The sequence below is a fragment of the Tamandua tetradactyla genome, chromosome 14 (assembly GCF_023851605.1).
Source record: "Tamandua tetradactyla isolate mTamTet1 chromosome 14, mTamTet1.pri, whole genome shotgun sequence".
Taxonomy (NCBI): domain Eukaryota; kingdom Metazoa; phylum Chordata; class Mammalia; order Pilosa; family Myrmecophagidae; genus Tamandua; species Tamandua tetradactyla.
The window spans coordinates 22,188,105-22,207,131 of NC_135340.1; the positions used below are offsets into that span (position 1 = coordinate 22,188,105).

At 38.7% G+C, this 19,027-nt stretch overlaps 1 non-coding gene across 1 annotated transcript; it reads right to left on the reverse strand.

The window, feature by feature from the left end:
- Positions 1-1,464: 1,464 nt before the first annotated feature.
- LOC143656696 (U6 spliceosomal RNA) lies at positions 1,465-1,571 on the reverse strand. The gene has a single exon (XR_013162599.1). It is a non-coding gene; the product is annotated as a U6 spliceosomal RNA (small nuclear RNA).
- Positions 1,572-19,027: the final 17,456 nt, after the last annotated feature.

The following is a 19,027-nucleotide window of genomic DNA, read 5'->3' on the forward strand; positions in this document are numbered from 1 at the left end:
ACTGTTTGCTGAATTTTATTGGAATTCAAAACCCTGACACCACAGAAGAATCTGGAACATCAAAGCAAAATCTGCTGATTCTCCTGCATGCAGTTCACGTGGGTGTTTTCTATTCTGCAGGAACTTTACTTCTAAAAAGTCTTTTCTTTTCCTTTTTTAGAGAAGTTGTCAGTTTACAGAACAATCATGCATAAAACACAGAATTCCTTTATACCACCCCACCATCAACACCTTGCATTGGTATGGAAAACCTGTTACAATTGATGATAGCACACTTTTATAATTGTACTATTAATTAAAGTCCAGAGTTTAACTTAGGGCTCATTGTGTAGTGTAATTCCATGGATTTTTAAAAAATTATTGTTACCATATAAAATCTACTAGTTCCCCTTTTAATCATATTCAGATATATATTTCAGTGCTGTTAAATGCATTCAAATGTTGTGCTACTACCACCATCATCTATTACTAAAACATTTCCATCATTCCAAAGAGGAACACTGTACGTTTTAAGCCTTAACTTCCTATTCCCTATTCTCACCCCAATCCCCTGGTAACTATAGTCTAGATTCTGACTCTAAGTTTGCTTATTCTAATTGTTTCAAATCAGTGAGATCATACAATATTTGTCCTTTTGTGTCTGGCTTATATCACTCAACATGATGTCTTCAAAGTTCATCAATGTTGTTGCATTTACCAGCACTTCACTTTTTTACAGCTGAATAATATTCCATTGCAAGGACATACCACATTTTATTTATCCATTTATCTCTTGGGCTTGCTTGATGATCACTGGGGTTGCTTCTAATATTTTGGCTATTGTGAATAATGCTGCTAAAAATATTGGTGTAAGGATATCTGTCCGTGAATAATGCTGCTAAAAATATTGGTGTAAGGATATCTAAGTCAGTGCTTTACATTCTTTTGAGTGCATGCCTTGAAGTGTAATCTCCAGGTCATAGAACATTTCTATACTTAGCTTTCTAAGGAACCACCAAATTGTCTTCCATAGCAGCTGTGCCATTATACATTGCCACCCAGCAATGGCTGAGTGTTCCTATTTTTTTCCACATCCTCTTTCACACTTGTGTCATGGTCAAGTTTATGTGTCACTTGGCCAGTTGGTGGTGTCCAGTCATCTGGTCAGGCAAGTGCTGGTCTATCTGTTTCTATGAGGACATTTCATGGACTTAAATCATTATCACATTGGCTGCATCCACAGCTGATTGCAGATTCAGAAGAGACAATTACTCTTCCTGCTTCAGCCAGCCAGCTTCTCCTGAGAGTTCACTGAGGATTCTCATTGGAGCTGCCAGCTCATGGCCTGCCCTACAGACCTTGGACTCTACATCCCTATGGTTCATGAGATGCTTTTATAAATTTTATATTTGTAATATCTCTTGCTGATTCTGTTTCTCTAGAGAATCCTAGCTAATACAACTTATTTCCTGTTTTTTTTTCTTTAAAAATATGGAACGCTTCATGAGTTTGCATGTCATCCTTGCACAGGGGCCATGCTAATCTTCTCTGTATCGTTCCAATTTTAGTATATGTGCTGCTGAAGCGAGCACCTGTTGTTTTTTTAATAGCAGCCTTTTTAATATGTGTGAAATAGTATCTTGTTGTGGTTTTGATTAACATTTCCCTAATGGCTAATGATGTTGAGAATCTTTTCATGTGCTTTCTGTCCATTTGTATAACTTCTTTGGAGAGATGTCTATTCAAGTCTTTTGCCCATTTTTTAATTGGGTTGCTTGTCTTTTTGTTAAATTGAAGGATTTCTTTATATATTCTGAGTGTTAAACCTTTATCAGATATGTGGCTTCCAAATATTTTCTCCCCTTGTGTAGTTTGTCATTGTACTTTCATGATAAAGTCTTTTGAGGTGCAAAAAATTTTAATTTTGACAAGGTCCCATTTATCTATTTATTCTTTTGTAGCTTGTGCTTTGAGTGTAAAGTCTAAGAAACCACTGCCTAACACAAAGTCCTGAAGATGCTTCCCTACGTTTTCTTCTAGGAGTTTGATAGTTCCTGCTCTTATATTAAAGTCTTTGATCCATTTTGAGTGTTTTTTGCATATGATGTGATGTGTTTTTTTTTTTTTTTGATAAATGGAAATCCAATTTTCCCAACACCATTTGCTGAAGGAACTATTCTTTCCCAATTGAGTGGTCTTTGTCACCCTATCAAAAATCAATTGGCCATAAATGTGAGGGTTGATTTCTGAGCTCTCAGTTAGATTCCATTGGTCTATATGTCTGTCCTTGCGCCAGTACCGTGCAGTTTTGATTACTGTTGTTTTGTAACAGTTTTAAGATAGGGAAGTGTGAGAACCCCAACTTTATCCTTCTTTTTCAAGGTAGCTTTAGTTATTCGGGACTACTTACCCTTCCATATAAATTTGATTATTAGCTTTTCCATTTCAGGAAAGAAGGTTGTTGGAATGTTGATTGGGATGGCACTGAATCTGTAAACTGCTTTGAGTAGCACTGACACCTTAACAATATTTAGTCCGTCAATCCATGAAGACTAAATGTTCTTACATTTATTTAGATCTTCTTTGATTTCTTTTAGCAATATTTTGTAGTCTTCTAGGCACAGGTCCTTTACATCCTGGTCAGAGTTATTCCTAGATATTTGATTCTTTTAGCTGCTATTGTGAATGGAATTTTTTTCTTGATTTCTCTTCTGATTGTTTGTTGCTTGTGTACAGAAACACTATTGATTTGGGGGTATTGATCTTGTACCCCACCACTTTGCTAAATTTATTTATTAGCTCTAGGCACTTCAGTGTGTAAATTTCTCAGGATTTTCTGCATATAGGATCATATCATCTACAAATAGGGAAAGTTTTACTTTTTCCTTTCTGATTTGGATGCCTTTTATTTCTAAAGAGTTGATTTTGGTGTGCCACATTTAGTCTATTCTTTAGAGTATGAAAGAACCAGTTCTACATTTTGCATAATGTAATGTGATATGTCTCAATTCTGATTTAATGTGTAGGAAAAGCATGCAAAGAAAAGTATATGATTATTTTTATAAACTATATGATTCTCCAACATTTACTGTCATATGTTTTTTCTTTTAATATAAGTTTCATCAATCTGGAGCATGATGAAGTTGCCAAGGTATACTAACTGAAGACATGACCAGAATGAGTGAAACCACATTTCTTGGTTTTTTGAAAACTAGCCATTTATTGCTAGGTTTCCTAACTCCAGCGGAGCACTCCCACTTGGGATTGTTTCAGAGAAGTTGGCATTTGGAAACGTATGGGAGGTTGGTATGGTCGTCACAATGATTAAGGGGTTCTTCTAGTAATTAATAGAGGCTAAAAACCTTGCACTGCATTGGACACTCACGCAAACTAGATTTTGCCCCATCCAAATGCGAACAGCCCTCATTGAGAACCTCATGATTTTAGGGACATGCTGCCTTAAAGTTTGTTTTTCAGATGAAATAAGAACAAACCTCAGGAATTCAAAAGGAAGTTCCTGCTTCAGTTTAAGGACCTCTTATTTAAAGAAAATCATGGGTTTTTTTTTTCAACATGCAAAAATACAGGCTTTTCGTATGGCATTTCCTGGAAACTGGAGATTCCCAAAAAGAATCAATAAGAGAAAGCATTTAGCATGCCTTCCTGCTAGTGAATATAATACAAAAGAGCAGAATAAAGTGCCCATTCCTTTGAAATGCATTTAATCTAATAAAACGCTAAATTAAAGGTAGGACAGTCTCATCCCTATTACAAAATACTTGCAGAGTTAAAACTGAAACATGCACAAATTTCATTAACCTTCCATTCAAAAAGCATAATGTAGGGAGAATATCATTTTAACATCCAACTGAACAAGGCTATTTTGATGCCTTGGGAGAGCTTCACATATTAACATTATTTGTCAGTGTGAATTCAGTAAACATTGTAGAGAAAAAGATCCCAGTCACGCAAAGTATTTACATATCTTTATCCTTTTAGTCATCCATCTTTTGAGTGAAGATATTTTCCTTTTCATACAGTTTTTTATCTGCTTTATTTAATATTCCTAGCAGCATATGGAAAAGCATGTCAGTTTAAGCCTTAGTGATATTTTTAAAATGTGAGGATTTTGTTAAATCTTGGCCAAGGGTGTGCAGCATCATAGAACTTTAGAACTTCAAAGGCCCTAAAAATAACAGGTCTCAGAGATCATGGAGTCCAGCTGCCTATTTTACAGATGGGAATACTGAGGCTCAGGTAGATGAAGGGAGAGTGGCTTTCTCCAGGGCCAGGGACAGAAAACAGCAGAGCTGGGTAAAATTGTTTTCTAAGCTCAGCATCTTCCAGTTACAGACTGTCTTTGGTGTACCTCTCATTACTTTCTGACTAGATAATGGCAATTCAAAGCCCCAGTCATTTTATAGCATTCTTTTTCTGTTAGTACAAATGATACAATGAGCTCCTGACCAAGAAAAGAGAAAGAAAAATGGGGGATGGGGGGAGAAATAACACAATTTATAAAACTGCAAAACATAGCCACCTAACTTTGCAAACCATGTCATATTTCATTAAGATATTGTGTTTTGCATTCAGATTCAGTTATTGCAGAAGGACGTCGCATCATTTATCTTCTCTGGCTCTAATGTGTTGGAACAAGCCAAGCACATCCGTTGGCGCCCACCTCTTCTTCCCTTTGCTTCATGTCATTTGCAAATGAATCCTACACCTTCCTTTGTGCAAGTGAATTTTAAACCCAGAAACAACATAGCATATTTTAGTATGTTATAGCAATAGATTTCAAGTTTAATGAGATTAGGGTCTTATGTAGCAATTTGGAAGTCTCTTCAAGCTTATTAAAATGAGATTCTACCAGAGTTTACAAGCAGGTTACAATAACACCTAGAATGTGACCATGTCTTGTATCCAGAGGCTTTTTTGGGGATATATGTAAAGCAAATTGCCTATGTAACACTCTTCCTTTCCAGAGTTCTATTCTATGACCCTTGACATCGGAACAAGAAGTTCCTGTTTGACAGGTATTGTAGCATTTCTGTAATTAGCTCAAAATCCAGCTGATTTGTCCTTCTGCTGTTTTCCCGGAGGTAACCAGCATCTGAAAGCTTTTTTTAAAGCTATTCCACAGGCAGGAAGAACCACACCTGTTGTATCTGATTTCCTCCCCATTAAATCAGGATGAATAATTTAATAAGAACTGCTGATGCGCAGACAGACACTCTGATGTCTGGATGGAAGATAAGGCTGTCAGGCTGCTGCCATTTTTGCCATTTCTGGGTGGCTCTGAGTGGGAGCTTGGTTTATCCCCAGTGTGACCACAAATTTTCACCTAAGTGCTTAAGGCACCAGGACCTTTCCCCTATAACAAAAGCCATTGCTTCGCACACACTGTTGGTTGGCTACTCAACTGATATTCATAACCCTTATCTATTTTTTTTTAGTTTTCTTATTCATTTTTTTTTTTACTTTTTTAATTGTGATATATATTAAATACAAAAAAAGCAATAAATTTCCAAGTACATTTCAACAAATAGTTATAGAACAGATTTTAAAGTCTGGTATGAGTTACAGTTCCATGATTTTTCAAATTTTCTTCTAGCTGCTCCAAGAACTGGAGACCAACAGAAATACACATATAATGATTCTGCAGTCATACTCATTTGTTAAATCCTATCTTCTCTGTTATACTCCTCCTTCTCTTTTTCCCTTTTTGTGAAAAATAACATATATACAAAAAAGCAATACATTTCAAAGTACATTGCAACAATTAGTTATAGAACAGATTTCAGGGTTTGGTATGGGTTACAATTCTACAATTTTAGGTTTTTACTTCTAACTGCTCAGTATACTGATTCAGCACTCATACTCATTAGTTAAACCCTATCTTCTCTGTGTAACTCCACCATCACTTTGATCTTTCTCCCACTCTTTAGTGTTATTTGAGCTATGTCCATTCTAACTTTTTCATGTTGGAAGGGGCTGTCGATAATACGGGATGGGGGATAGAACTAGTTGGTGTTCTGGAGAGGCTGGCCTCTCTGCATTTCAGGACTTATCTGGTCCAGGGACCCATGTGGAGATTGTAGGTTTCTGGAAAGTTACACTAATGTATAACCCTCATTTTCATTAAGTTTGAAATAGGCAGATACTTGTACTCTCAGCCTGTCTTGCAGCCAGGGTGATCATGTGACCTAGCTCTAAACAATGCAGTCTAAGGTCAAGTCTACTGAGGGGCTCCTGGGAAAGCCTCCTCCCTAATTGGAAAGTGATTTGGCTCTATCTAGTTGTAAAGGCTCTGGAAACAAACTACCAGAGTATGAATCTCAGCTTTACCACTTTTTGTCTATGTGATCCTGAGAAAGTTGATTATTTTCTCTGTGCATTGGTTTTTCTTATCTGAAAAATAAGATAATAATAGACATAGCTAATTAGGTTGCTATGAGAATTAAATGAATTAATACATATATAGTGCTTAGGACAGTGCCTGATTATAGTAAGTTCAAAAAATGTTAGCTATTATTATAATTAACAAAAGGAAGAATGTGATGAACACTCCTGCTTCCTGCCTTTAGAAATGGTTTTGTGAGGTCATGGTACCTGGAGTCATGTCAACCGTTTTTTGATCATGAGGGGAAGGTCAAGAGAATTGTGAGGACTCTGGCCCAGTGTCACTGCATTGTGGAGATGCTGACTCAATCCTGGGACTGCCTACTCCAAGATTTTCTTAAGTAAGCAACAGATATTGTTATAGTGGATTTTCTGTTAGTTGCCACTGACCAATCCCATCTGAAACACTAAATGATCATCACAATGAATCCCTGCCATCTCTGCCTCCAGCTACTCTGTTGTCTTTACTCACCATGTATTGCTTCCTCCTCTGGTGGAAACTTTTAGGATGCTCTCTTCTAAAATATGAGATTGATTTTTTAATCTGCTCTGGGAACTCTCTTATATGGGCTGTGGGTCTGAAAACAGCTCCTGAGTGGGAATATAGGGACTAATGGAGGGGGTCAGGAGGAGGTAGTATTAACCCCTCATTCCACCGCATCTGAGCAGGATCTCCTGGCTTCCATAAGGGCTGTGCAGTGTGCAAACTTTTTCATGAGCTGCAGGGGTCCAAGCCTGGCAAGGCACAGGCTCTGTCTGAAGTGGCTGTAGGGGTCCCTTCACCCTCCAGGTGCCACAGAATATAAGCTGTTGGGAATCTACCATGTTTGCGAATATAGAGGGGAGGACTGAGTGGCCCCTGAAGACCACATGGTGATTCTTTGCCAAGTTCACTGTAAAGCTGCCCCTACTCTACTCCCTCAGTGCACTTATGTTTCTTCTAGCGGTGTTATTATCCACAGTACTTCGTTTCCCAGACCACTCCTGGGCAGACTGTTGTGAAAACTACTGAAGACAATGATCTTGCAGAATGGCAGAAGAAGAAAGAAATCCGAAAATAGATGCTCTGGGACTCTTCTCTGGACAACTGCCTTCCTGCTGAGTCCCTTACATCTTTGTTTCTAAATCCAATTTGATGACAATCCCCTAAGGATTCTCTCATCTGTTCTTCACTGAAACCATTGCAAAATTACAATCAAAACAAGGATAATGCAAAAAAGGTCACTTCATGGCCTGTCTGCATTCTAGAATGAAATCCAGCTCAGGCCAGGAACAAGAAATGGGGCCCAGTATTGTCACCTATCATCAGAACTCAATGAAATTATTTGTAGATGATTTGCACTTGTAGATGATTTTATATCATGTAAACTTCAGAATGAGAAGGAAGTTTCTCTAGGGAAATTTAAAAGAAAGAAAGCAGTCATCTATTGCCTGAACCTTTCTTTTTTAAGTGTATCAGTGTATTTATTATTTAGCTGAACACCCACAAGGTATTCCAAGTAAGGATCAAAGCATTGCCATAGGCTATATTCTCAGAAGAGACTGAACCCTTCTAGAAGCCCACATAAATGTTTTAGGTCATTAGGGAGATTCTTGATGAATTGCCCCAGTGCTTCAACACCCTGTGGTTTGTGAGAGCTGCCTCCTGGGATATGCTTATTTGAGGGAACAGTATACCTAATAGAAATGTCACCATGCACACTGCTACAGGATGACCTGGGGTCAGACAGGGTCCTGGGTTTGGAGAATTGCCAGAAACAGTGATGGAAGTTCCTTCATGGCTTTTCCCACCTCATAGTGTCAGACTTGCCTAAGCACTCTGCAGCTAAACGAGCCATTTCTTTCCTATGCTTCCTGAGTCCTTAATCCTTTTACTGAGAAGCCAGAAAAAGAGGTCAGCACAAATAGGTGTTGAAAAGGAAAAAACTCTGGGCCTCTGAGAAAAGATAACATTTCTGAATTCTCTTTCTGACACAGAAAAGTCCTGTCTCTGACTCCCTGCTCATGACAATTGCCTGGAGACCTGCTGAGAAAGTATTTTGACTGATATTAACTGCCATGATCACATAACCCAGGTGAAACACTTTAAAGGTACTCAGAACCAGTTTTCTTGAAGCAAGTAGGTCAAGCAGTCTATTATACATTAAGTTTAAATGAGAGGATATATGGAAGAAGGCTTTCAGATCTGTAAAATTTTAGGTGTGTGCCTAGCCCTGTGTCAAGGCCCCTGGGAAAAGCAGATGATTCAGATGTTAGGCTTGCAATCCTCCAAGAACTTAGAATCTGGTGGGTGTGGGGGTGAGGACAAGACCAGGCTATGCAAAATAATTAAACAATTGAGGGCTGAACTGTGTGATGGTGAGTAGGGCTGTGCCACGTGGGCATGGGAGGCACAGGGGCTGAAGTTGTCAGGGGATACTGGATGGAAAAGCCTTGGTCCCAGTAGCTGGTGCCCCATCAGGGAGATCATGAATATAGAGAGAATTGGGATGGGGAAATTTGTTTTCTCCACAGAAGGTGTCTGTGTAGGGTTAAAAATGCAATCAGACAACTTAGTTGTTGTGACTCAAACTCTGTGCTTAGTTCAAAGTATGATTTACAGCTCCAAACACTTTAACCTACAAACACAAAGACACTGCCAAACAATATTGAATATATAAAATCATTATTTGAGACCTGGTATTACCATAACATGTGACTACATAAGTAAGACTACATAAATAAAACTATGTGTGATGGCTCTTTCTTACTTTCGAGATGACAAGTCAGGTCTTGAGTTTCTAGGAAACAAACTTTCATAACTTTGGTCACCTCCTTGCTAAAGAGACAATAAAGGAGGGATTGGATTCATTCCACCCATGCATCTCACATAGTCTTGATTGCCAAAGTAACAAATGAGTTTTTAAGCAGCAGTAGGTGAATTCTTCTTTGCTCTGTCCTGACATGCACACTGTTTAAGGGGAAAATCAAGACAGCGGAGTATTTAGGGGTAAGAGCACAGATGTCTGCAAGTTATTTTGAAATGGAACAAAAAATAAGATACTTTAATGGATAGATAGAGGATGGGTAGATATAAGATATGTGATGAAACAGGTATAGCAAAATATTAATGTAAGAATCTTGGTGGTAGGTATATAGATGTTCATGTAAAATTCTTTTACCATTCAACTTTATTATTTAAAACAGTGTAATAACATGGCAGGGGAAAAAAAGGCAGGTTTTTTTTTCCCCTCTTACCTTTTCTTCTAATAGTAAAAGGTCATCATTCGAGAGGACACAGAAAGAAAATAGCTTGGAATAAGCGTTAGTCAGAATGAAAAATAGGAGTCATATATGTGATTTTTTTTTAAAGGAACTGTCAAATTATCTACCAGTCAACTGTTGATACCAGAAATTCTACCATTAGGAACATGGTCTTTTGATTTAAGGAATAATTTTGTAAAAGCCTCCTGGATTCTTGGAGGGCTAACAGATTAAACCCCATTAGTCATCAATACTTGAAGGTAAATCAATTTAATTGACTGTTTCAAATAATATATAGCTAAAAGGATTGGAATAAAAGAGAGGGTAAAGAGAACATAAGCACTGAATGTCTTAGGAAAGGAATGGAAGATGCTGAAAGGAAATCTGGAGAGGCATCAAAGATCACTTCATCTTCTTCACGAGGTTACATTGTGCCCACCCCATTCCTGACATTGATGTTTGCTGCTCTTCAATCCTACATAAAGAATTTCTGAAGATCCAATTGAGGTATTCTGTGACAAGCCCAAATATCATCCCTCTGGCATACATGTTGTACCATGGGTTGTTCACCTATGGTTATGTTTAAGTTTGACTTATGTTCCTTTTGCAAAGAGAATATTTTCATTGTTGGTACATTGTTCTATTTCTCTCTCTTCAGACACACCCCTTATCTTAACCTGGTTTCTTCAGGAAGCAGAGCCTGTGGCAAGGGTTTATGTGTTACTGTTTTATTAGGGAGTGTACATGAAAGATCCAAAGGGAAGGATAAGGGAAATGAGACAGGGAAGGTGAAGGTGATAGTGCCGATACAACAACATGGATTGAGTTGGCCACCACTAATCACAACAAGATGATATGGAACCATCTTCCATAAGTTATGTAAACAATGTCTCGGGAATGTCCCTTTGGGGCAGAAAGAGGGGAAGAATTTGTCCCCTGGCTCCCATTTCCCATTAGTCAAAGGTTCATTCGATAAGGTTAATTTTCTTGTGCTTCCAGGTTGCACATTTGTGAGGGATGCTGTGAATTCCTACATCTTAATATCAACAGAGAAGTCCCCCAGTAACAGGGACTCTGGTTACACTACACCAGAGGTGAGAGGTGAATGGTGCACAGCATGGGCATAAGTCAAAGCACTTTCCGAATGTGCTTTTGTGAAGCTGCTTGCAGCATGAAGGCTGGAGCAAGAGACAGGTGAAGCTGAGAGCCAAAGTAGTTCAAAGGGTAGTCTAAAACAATCCATCCCTTGCACCAATCAGCTCTGCTTGTGCCTTCCATTATATATGACCTAATGAGTATATTCTAGAAGCTCTATTTTTCTGAGAACAAGGTGACCTCACTTTTTCCCTGAAAGGACAGGTATGAGTCTAATCAGTCACAGTTCTCCTCAGGTGGTGGCAGCTGAACTTTCTGAAAAAACTTAAGGCAAAAGGGCTAATGAAATAAGATGCAATCCCACAGTTGCAGCTGGTCCTAAACACAACTGACATTCATCATAGATTTGTATCACCTTTGGCCAGCACTTTGCCACTCATCTCCATTGTCTGCATAGTAGTATGATCAAGACCTTCATCCTCAAGGGGTATAAGCTATTTATTGCCTTGCTGTTGGGCTGCTGTTGCTGCAATTACTAATCTTCCGTGATCACTGGGCATGGATGCAATAAAAACATCCTTGTAAATCCTGTAGATTTTAGATATATTCTTCTTGTTTACATTGTACAGAGTAACCACAACTCCCAGTAGTATTCGATACAGTAACTCTTTCTTTGCTTGCTGACCCAGTAGCATAAGGACCCCAAAGTGACTAGGTGGTAGTTGCAGTTTCAAGTTTAGTGGAAACCTTACTATGACCTCTGGCATGAGGTCTTCTAAACCTGGAAAATTCTAAGGTTTAGAATTTTTGTGAATGGGAAACAAATTTCATAAGAAAGCCACTGAGAATCATCACGAGAGGTCAAGCCTACTTCCCAGATCCATTACTCTAGATAGTGGGGACATGACAACATATATTAGCTGTTGTTAAGCATATACATTGTATAACCAGCTAATATGCCCCAAGCTGGGTGACTTCGCCGAGCCTTTAAAAGTCCATTCCACCATTCTATTAAACTAATTCTGGATGACATGGTACATGGAAGATCTCATAGTTATGTGCCTATTGTCACACCTCTTTTGCTGTTGCTGTAAAACAGTTCTCTAGGTCTTACGTAATGTTCTTCAGGCTACCATATCAATATATCAGGCATTCTGTAAGGCTTCAGATGGTTGTGTTGTAGGCACTAGAGGCGGGGAAAACAAACCTATATACAGAGTAGGTAGAAATTCCAGTTAAAGTGAATTACTGCCTGTTAGGACAGAAGGGGTCTAATATAATTGCTTTGCCATGAAGTGTCTGGCTAGTCTTATTGAGAAATAGTGTCATATTAAGGAAACAATAAAAATCTCTGTTTCTGGCAGTGACAGTAGTTAGATTGGCCTTCCTGAGTAGTCCATTCTTTTATGCCCATATATAGGTTCTTTCCTTGCTACCTTGGTAACTCTGCATGAGATCATTGCAAAACACTTGGGTAGCTGGGGAGAGCCACTGGCATATATCTACAGGGTGAGTCATTGGTCTACCTGGTTGATGAAGAACTCCTCTGTGGTAGAGATCTCTGTGAGCATTGGCATGAGACACAAAGATCTGTATACTCTGTACCCAGTCCCATAGGTCAATCTATATCCCTCCTCTCCAGACTTCTTTTCCTATCTTTCAATCTTATTCCTTTTAGACCTTGGCCAACCAGCCAAAACCATTTGCTCCAAGTCCATTCCTTAGACCTTTCTAAATATGAGGTGGAGGACAAACTATACTCTCAGAAGCTCTGCCCAATAGATGGATTTCCTCTCATCATGATCTTAAAGAGCCACCCCTGTAGTGGAGCCTTTGTACTGCATCATTCTATTTTCAACTGGCACCAATCTATTCTGTGAAATCATCTGTGAACCAGGCCCAGTTATTTTCTTCTCTTTCATTGGTTCTAGGGACTCCTGCATGGGACCCTGGTATTAGATCAGGGAAAGGTCTCATTGCAATAGAGGTAGGTGACTTGGAATCCGGGTTACCTGTTTTTATAATTTACACATACCTTCTGGATCCACTCAGGCCTGATTCTGAATGTACAATTTCCATTGTAAAATGGATTGCCTGGCCAGTCTTAATCAATGAATTAAAGCTTCTGGTGAATAGCTAGTAAAGGAAAAGCTAAAGGGAAGGAAAAACAGAAGCAAAGCTCGTGGTGAATAGTTAGGTACTTAGTCTCTGTGGGTTAGTAGTATGGCAGAAAGAACCTTTCAAAGTCTTTCAAAACTAACTACTAAAGTAGTTAGTTAGTTTAGTTAGTTAGTTTAGAAAAACTACTAAAGTAGTTAGTTCTCTGATGCTTTGCTCTAGAACCCTAGAAGTCCGTGCTGTGCTCCTTCTATTAGAACTTCTGAAAACTCCATACCACATTCTTCTCGACCAGGAACACCTTTAACACCATTAAATCTGCTAGGTCATATGGTCCAAAGAGTTGAGCATCTTGTGTCATGGATTGAGCCTACTGCAGAGCCATCTCTTCCTCTGGGTACACTCAATACTGGAAGCCTTCCCAGTCACTCAACAAACTGGTCAGAGTAGTATTCCCAAGTGTACAATGTGTTGCCTCCTAAATTCAAATAAGCCCCCCAAGCACTGTGCCTCTTTCTTGTTAGTAGGAGGTTCAAGGTGCAGCAAATTATCCTTTACTTAAGAGGGGATGTCCCAATGCTTCAGACAAGTTGGACCTTGAGGTTTCACCGACATGGCATGTCCATGAATTTTCATAGAATTTATCTCTCACTCTCTGGTAGGTATGTAAGTTATTAGAGCAAATAGGGTAATTGCTACTTCCTGCTCATCAAGTTCAATTTTCATAATGTCGTCAATTTAGTGGACCAGCATTATGTTCTGCAGAATATCAAGTAGGACTGTATCAGGGGTTAGCACACTATGACCCATGGACCAAATCTATCCTGTCATCTGTTTTTGTTCATAGAGTTTCGCTTGCACAAACCACATCCATTTGTTTCCATATTGTCTATAGCTGCCTTCACAGTACAATGACAGGGTGTAGTTGTGACAGAGACTGTATTGCTCACAAAACCTAAAATATTTTCTCTATGCCCCTTGACAAAATCTGGACTAGATAGTAACAGAAAACATTGCACTGAAGTTAATATAGGCTAAGGTAAAACTGAATGTATTCTGCTTTCTTGCCCATGTGAAGTGAACTGTTTTTGTTTTTCTCTACTGATGGGAATTGAGAAGAACATGTTCACTATCTCAATAACCACCTACTAAGTACTAGATCTATTCCAATAAAGAAATCATATTCATCTCAGCAGCTGCAATTGAGGCTACTGCTTGGTTAAGTTTATGGCTGTCTGCTATTATCCACCACAATCCATTTGTTTTTGCAGGCACTAGAGAGGAGCATTGAATAAGGTTATGATGAGAACTATAAATCCAGCAACTTTCATGTTTTAGTGAATGTGCTAATCTTTGGAATACCTCCCAGGATTCAGTTTTGCTTCTCGTTTACTATCTTGATTGGTGGGCACAGTTCAGGGTCTTCCCATTTATATCATTGTACCATAATGACCCTTACTTCACAGGATAGAAACCAATGTGAGGGTTTTGCCAACGCCTATGTCTGTACAACTACACCTTCAAGGTCTAAGGAAATAACCACAGGGTGAGTCCATGGACCCACTGGACCCCATAGGATAAAACCTTGGGCCAAAATTTCATTTATCATCTTTCTTCCTTAATCTCCATTCTAACCATAACAGTGGTTTAGGTCTTGAGTACCAGTGACAGATTATAATTAATGATTCTCTAAAATCTGTATGTCCTCTTTCTCCAGGCACTGTTACCCTAGGAAATGGCCACAGCACCTTTGGGAAGGGCTTAGGGGATTATTTTCAATAACTACTTGCCATGTCGAGGCAGAGCCCAAAGGAAATCTGGCTCAAATCTGGACACTGGGTTAAGGATCATAATTTTCTGTTGTGATGTCTACATCAGTCTTCTGCTTGCCAGCTCTCAATTTTTATTTTGTACGAGTCAAGCAACATTCCAGGCAGCTAGCTACCTATCCTATGTCTAGTAACACCATGATTTAATTACCATCATCACAGATTCCTAATATTCAAGGACCCTGATTGTTACAATAATTACACCCACTTTGCCTTTTATCGCTAAGTAGAGGAACCATTAAAAGTAAAACTTGGCTGAGGGGGAAATCAAGAAACGAATCCCATTTACAATTGCAACTAAAAGAATAAAATACCTAGGAATAAATTTAACTAAAGAGACAAAAAACCTATATAAAGAAAACTACAAAAAACTGCTAAAAGAAATCACAGAAGACCTAAATAGATGGAAGGGCATACCGTGTTCATGGATTGGAAGACTAAATATAGTTAAGATGTCAATCCTACCTAAATTGATTTACAGATTCAATGCAATACCAATCAAAATCCCAACAACTTATTTTTCAGAAATAGAAAAACCAATAAGCAAATTTATCTGGAAGGGCAGGGTGCCCCGAATTGCTAAAAACATCTTGAGGAAAAAAAACGAAGCTGGAGGTCTCGCGCTGCCTGACTTTAAGGCATATTATGAAGCCACAGTGGTCAAAACAGCATGGTATTGGCATAAAGATAGATATATCGACCAATGGAATCGAATAGAGTGCTCAGATATAGACCCTCTCATCTATGGACATTTGATCTTTGATAAGGCAGTCAAGCCAACTCACCTGGGACAGAGCAGTCTCTTCAATAAATGGTGCCTAGAGAACTGGATATCCATATGCAAAAGAATGAAAGAAGACCCATCTCTCACACCCTATACAAAAGTTAACTCAAAATGGATCAAAGATCTAAACATTAGGTCTAAGACCATAAAACAGTTAGAGGAAAATGTAGGGAGATATCTTATGGATCTTACAACTGGAGGCGGTTTTATGGACCTTAAACCTAAAGCAAGAGCACTGAAGAAGGAAATAAATAAATGGGAACTCCTCAAAATTAAACACTTTTGTGCATCAAAGAACTTCATCAAGAAAGTAGAAAGACAGCCTTCACAATGGGAGACAATATTTGGAAATGATATATCAGATAAAGGTCTAGTATCCAGAATTTATAAAGAGACTGTTCATCTCAACAACAAAAAGACAGCCAACCCAATTACAAAATGGGAAAAAGACTTGAACAGACACCTCTCAGAAGAGGAAATACGGATGGCCAAGAGGCACATGAAGAGATGCTCAATGTCCCTGGCCATTAGAGAAATGCAAATCAAAACCACAATGAGATATCATCTCACACCCACCAGAATGGCCATTATCAACAAAACAGAAAATGACAAGTGCTGGAGAGGATGCGGAGAAAGAGGCACACTTATCCACTGTTGGTGGGAATGTCAAATGGTGCAACCACTGTGGAAGGCAGTTTGGCGGTTCCTCAAAAAGCTGAATATAGAATTGCCATACGACCCAGCAATACCATTGCTAGGTATCTACTCAAAGGACTTAAGGGCAAAGACACAAACGGACATTTGCACACCAATGTTTATAGCAGCATTATTTACAATTGCAAAGAGATGGAAACAGCCAAAATCTCCATCAACAGAAGAGTGGCTAAACAAACTGTGGTATATACATACGATGGAATATTATGCAGCTTTAAGACAAGATAAACTTATGAACCATGTAATAACATGGATGGACCTAGAGAATATTATGCTGAGTGAATCCAGCCAAAAACTAAAGGACAAATACTGTATGGTCCCACTGATGTGAACGGACATTCGAGAATAAACTTGAAATATGTCATTGGTAACAGAGTTCAGCAGGAGTTAGAAACAGGGTAAGACAATGGGTAATTGAAGCTGCAGGGATACAGACTGTGCAACAGGACTAGATACAAAAACTCAAAAATGGACAGCACAATAATACCTAATTGTAAAGTAATCATGTTAAAACACTGAATGAAGCTGCATCTGAGCTATAGGTTTTTGTTTTGTTTTGTGTTGTTTTGTTTTGATTTTACTATTATTACTTTTATTTTTTTCTCTATATTAACATTCTATATCTTTTTCGGTTATGTTGCTAGTTCTTCTAAACCAATGCAAATGTACTAAGAAATGATGATCATGCAGCTATGTGATGATGTTAAGAATTAATGATTGCATGTGTAGAATGGTATGATCTCTAAATGTTGGGTTAATTTCTTTTTTTCCGTTAATTAAAAAAAAAAAAAAAAGGGAAGGGATAATTGGAGATGAAGGGATACAGACTGTACAACGGGACTGGATATAAAAACTCAGAAATGGACAGCACAATACTACCCAATTGTAATGCAATTATGTTAAAACACTGAATGAAGCTGCATGTGAGGTATAGGTTTTTTGTTTTTGTTTTTTTTTGTTTTTTTTTTCTTTCTATTATTGTTTTAATTCTTATTCTATTGTCTTTTTATTTCTTTTTCTAAATCGATGCAAATGTACTAAGAAATGATGAATATGCAACTATGTGATGTTATTAAGAATTACTGATTGTACATGTAGATTGGAATGATTTCTAATTGTTTTGTTAATTCTTTTTTTAATTAATAAAAAAAAAAAAAAAAAAAGTAAAACTTGGGGCTTATTTTCAGCATAGTCTTCCCTATGACCAGAGATGATGGAGGCCCTCTAAGAGCTGCCATAGAGATACTTTGGCTTTCAAAATATGCCTTGAATTTATAGTTGGCTGCCCTCAGTCCATCATTTTATTTTTTCAAGTCTTCCAGTACAGTTAACTTAAACCAGTCACCTCTACAATTCTTCAAATCATTACTTCCCACATACTGTTCAAATGCCTCTGCACCTCATGCCAATTAAAAATAGGTGAAAGCCTTAATAATTATGATATCATTGCCACTGGGGGTTAAAACCACTCCAATGGGATACTGATAGCCATGTAACCAATGAATACTCAAGCTCCAAAATCCCATTTTGAAAATTTCCATTCTAGGGCCACTTCTGGTCCCAATCTTCTTAGTTTGGATTTCCCAATAAGTAGAACCTGAGGTTTACATAATACTACCTTTTTAGGATGTACAATCCTAGGAATTGGGAACAAAGGGAACCAAGCTGGGAAGGAGGAAGAAGCAACATAAGGATTGTATTGGCCTCTGCTAAGTGCTACTGATTGCTCCATCTGGTGGGACCATTCTCCAAGAAACTAAACTGCATCTCAAAGACTCTGTTGTATTTGGATGAGGGAAAAAGAGGGAAGAATTTCTGCATTCAGCTTGTTTCCCACCGATCAAAGCTTTTTTTTTTCCATGGTGGAAAAAAATGGTTACCTCTCTTGCATTTCTAGGTTGCTGTGCATACGTGAGTACAATGTGCATGCCTTGGTGTCACCAGGGAAGCCCCAATAAGAAGGTGAAGGGCTTGCAATGAGGCTATGAGGCTAGACAGTGTCAGACTGAGCCTGTATAACATCCCCTGGAGCCCTTGCAGAGCTAGTCTTTACTGCAGCAGCCAGAGCAAGACAGGTGAGGCTGAGAATATAAAATGGAAGATAAAAAGGAAGCCCCTGAACTCATCAAAAGCATACTTACAGAGAAATGTGACCCAAATGTCCCCAGTCTTGTCCAGGCTGCAGATATCAGTGATACAATTTGTTCTTAATAGAGGGTTTTACTGGCTTGTGCAACTCCATATTACTCTCTCTCCACAGCTCCTCACCCTGTAGGTATTTTGGAAGTCCCCGGGGAGTGTCTCTGGACCCATGCTCACTGTGACAATGCTTCGATATGCGCCCTGTTCTTGACCCTCACCAACCTCTGCCCCTCAGGTTGACAACCCTGCAGCTGCTACTCCTCTCCTCTGGAGGCAGAGCCTTGCCAAGTACCTTGGCCACCCAACAAACTGCTGCAAAAACAGGAAATGATATTCTGCCTTGTGTTATGCTCTGTTGGGGGAGAGGCCTCAGGCCTCATTCTATAGTGGTTGTTTGGGCCCCACAGTGTTACAGAATTTGGTGACACTACTTTTCTAGTTTTATTTCTTTTCTTCTCTAGGACTAGCACACAACACCAAGATAATTGGGCCACGCTGGACTCAAAGAGCAGCCTCCATGTTTTCTTTGATTCTTAAGTTCTATTTCTAAGCCCAGCTTTCTGCACCAGAATTTTTCTTCCCCTAACGATAAATATTTTCCCAGGGACCCCACAGATCTTACAATTTAGCGTTTGATACATCCTTCTCCCTCAAATCCCTTTCCTCTTGTTTTCTAGAGGACTCGTTCAAATTATTTGCCCAGGAGGCTCCTGAGGACTCT